Source organism: Apodemus sylvaticus, chromosome 6 (assembly GCF_947179515.1).
Source record: "Apodemus sylvaticus chromosome 6, mApoSyl1.1, whole genome shotgun sequence".
NCBI classification, from domain to species: Eukaryota; Metazoa; Chordata; class Mammalia; order Rodentia; family Muridae; genus Apodemus; species Apodemus sylvaticus.
Genome location: NC_067477.1, coordinates 91,672,061 through 91,676,035, shown reverse-complemented (window position 1 = coordinate 91,676,035; position 3,975 = coordinate 91,672,061).

Below are 3,975 nucleotides of genomic sequence, written 5' to 3'. Positions count from 1 at the left end.
GCTCACACCCTTACATACATCACACACTGAACAGACATGACCACACCCTTACATATGTGACTCCATGAACAGACATGACCACACCCTTACATATGTCACACACTGAACAGACATGCCCACACACATATGTCACACACTGAACAGACATGCCCACACACATATGTCACACACTGAACAGACACTCCCACACCTTTATATATGTCACACACTGACATGAATAGACATTACATATGTGACTTTATGAACAGACATGCCCACACTCTTAGATATGTGACACTGTGAACAGACAGGCCTATACCTTTACATATTACATATGTCATACTCTGAACAGACATGCCCCAACACTTGCATATGTGACACTATAAACAGACATGCCCACACCCTTACATATGTCACACTCTGAAGAGACATGCTCACACCCTTACACATGTGACTCTATGAACAGACATGCCCACACCCTTACATATGTCACACACTGAACAGACATGATCCCACCCTTACATATGTAACACACTGAACAGACACACCCACACCCTTACATATGTCACACTCTGACTGAAGAGACACACCCACACCCTTATATATGTCCCAAACCAAACAGACATGCCCCCACCCTTGTATATGTGACACTATAAACAGACACTCCCACACCTTTACATATGTCACACTCTGAACAGATGTGCCCAAACACTTACATATGTCACACTCTGAGATACATGCTCACACCCTTACATATGTCACACTCTGGACATGCCTCCAACCTTACATATGTGCTTTTATGAACAGACATGACCATACCCTTAATATGTCACACTCGGAACAGACACACCCACAACCTTACATATGTCATACTCTGAACAGACACGCCCACACCCTTACATACATCACGCACTGAACAGACATGCCCCCACCCTTACATATGTGACTTATGAACAGACATGTCCACAGCCTTACATATGTGACACACTGAACAGATACTCACACACCCTTGCATATGTGTCAGTATGAACAGACACGCCCACACCCTTGCATATGTCACACTGTGCCCCCTTTAGGGGTGACATACTGAATACCCCCACCCCAAGCAAACACCAGCAATAGCTCTGAAGAGCACATTTTTGAGGGTTTTTATTTCTTTTTCTTTATTGCTCTCTTTTCATGAGGATATAAGCACTAATATTCCAAGGATGAGTTCTGGATTCAGAAAAGGAAGACGAGGCAGAATAGAGCCCAGCTTTGTTCATTTTCTTCAACTCTGTGTCCAGTTCCTCCAGGAAGTTCTCCCGAGCTGTCTCAACTCCCTCCACACACTGCTCCTACAACCATTGATGGCCTTCTCATTTTCCTAATTTGTATTTGTAATCCCTGGGGTGGTATACTGACTGTGTCAGAGGCCACTATTTTCATACTGCAAACTTCAAGAAGCAGAGACAGTTGTCTTCTTAGAAAAACAGGCAACAGCATGTATTGCTGAAATTCCTTCCCAGGAGGAAACAAACATCTACCTGTCTTCCTAAGGTCCCACTGACAAACAGAGACACCATCACTCCTAAGTTCACTCTGGAGTCCCAAGAACTTATTGCGTTTCCTTACAGGGGTTACATACAAGGGTGTGGGTGTGCCTCCCTTCAACAGGCCACACCCAGAAAACCTTTACCCAGCAGAAATAAGGGCTTCCGGGGAGCATAGACAGTTGCCCTCTCTCTTAGACTATTCCAGCCCATATATTATAGTCCCTTTCAAGGTCATGTGCAATTAAAGCAGAATGGCAAGGAAAAGGTGGTAGAGAGGTAGAGAGTTGCTGGATACTGGGGTGAGAATTTTGTGACATGCTTCCCACCCCCAAGCCAGAATCATTCATTTGCAAGAGTGCCCAGCTGATCTCCCTAAGAAAGTAGTGGCTTGGTGCAGAGAAGACAGATACACTTGCTATACTCATTTCCTGGGGATGTTCACTGGATGCTGGTCTCTCATTCCTTGGTGCACTGTCCCTAGGACACTCCAACCCCTAGGATACCAATGTTAGCATTCCTTCTAGGCTCCACCCCACAGTTACCTGGCAACAGCCAGTATGGCCGACTCCCTATAAAAGGGGCTGCTTGCCCCCTCCTCACTCTCTTACTCCCTGCCCCCTCTCCCTTTCTCCCCACCCCCTTCACTGTCTCTCTCCACATATTCCTGGCTGACCTCTTCTCTCTCTCTCTCTCTCTCTCTCTCTCTCTCTCTCTCTCTCTCTTATAACAGACAATCATCTGTGGATAATCAAATCCTTTATATTGAATAGAGGAGAATTTGCTTATAACCTGCACACATTCTATTGTGTACTTTAAAACATCTCTGGCTTATTTGCAACACCTCATACCGGAGGATGCTGTGTAAATAACTCTATACTGCATCATCTGTGCAACCATCCTGGCAGGAAAAAAGATATTCTAAAGCAACACCTGTGCCTCTCCTGTCAACTATGAAAGAATGGATCTCGAGAAATTGCAATTTCCCCAGAAATCTCATGCTGGGGGAAGGAAAAGCCTGGTGCTACCCAAAGGAAGAGATATCCCATGGCTCTGACAACTCGTCAGACCATTTTGCAGGGCAGATGGAGCCTAGACACTAATGTGCCAATAAAGTCAACCTTGAGCAGCACTGCTAGTTAGGCATACCTTTGCCCTCTAAGCTCATACCTGACGTCAAGACCGTGCAGATGGACATGGGCATAATCATTAGACTTGCTTATTTATTTTTCCCTTTTTTGCTTTCCAATACTACTTGTTAGTGCAATGGGCCTATTGAGGATAGGTGATTGAAACCTAGCTTGTTTGGGCTGCCAGAGTCCTGGGCTTTGATGCTAACATCTCCAGAAACTTTAGAGAATGAAAAGTGTGTGTGTATGTGTGTATGTTCATGCATGTGTGTATGTGTGTGTGTGAGCACATGTGTGTGAGCGCATGTGTGTGTGTGTGTGTTTAGTGCAGGTATAAATTCCTCCCAACACCTTTGATCCATGTCCTGGGAATCTGAGGGAACAGTGCCCAGTGTGTTTGCTGACACATCTGATTGTGGCTATGCTGAGCCCTGCTGGGTCACTGACAAGCTCCGGGAACTCCTGGGAAGACAAGGAATATACACAAAAGCCTGAATTTTATTTCCAGCCACCTCATTTTATCTCTTACAATCTTACTCGGAATTGAGCCTAGATCCCTTCAATACTCATCTATTTTAAAACTGGAGATTTTTTTCAAATGCGACATGTAGTACATTAGTCTGTTGGAGTCATAGGAACATTGTCTTATGCTGACACCTGCTGGGCAGGTGGAGAATAACACACACCTGTAACTTTAAAGAGTCAGGAAACACATCTCTCCCATTGCCTTCATAATAGCTTGCCTTTAGCTCTTTCTCCTCTTAAACATGGGGTTTGCATTAGAGTTGGGGTGTACCAATCCTACTGACATGATTATTACACATGGAAGTAGTTTTGTATGCGTGCCTTTCAGAACCATTGCCCCAATGAAGTGGGCCCAAGGAAAGTTCTGGAACCACTCTTCATATTAGATTCATCCAGCTGGTGGGCACTATGAAGAGTTACCAGAGCCAAGCCTCTCAAGGACAGAAAAGTATCCATTGTTAAAAGCTATTTTCTTCAGGTTCTTTCAGGGAGCCACGGTCCCATGGACTGCTTCAGGAGTTTTACCACTCAATTGAGACCTTTGTTAAAAATAATCCGAATGCTTTTATTCAATCATATTTCATTTTCTCCCTAAAGTCAATATCCTAGCCATTCAATGTTCAAAAGTGGGATTCCGTGTGCCAACTGACTGTATTTTGATGAACTCTATTTTATGATACTTTTTGCTTATTTAGTAAATTTAAAAAATGAAATGTACTTTCTAGAAGTTTCTGGGGAAAAGGAAGGTCGATTTGGAGAAGAAGACAGTAGGCATCCCGTGAGCCTGTGGTGTGAAATTGTGAAACTGT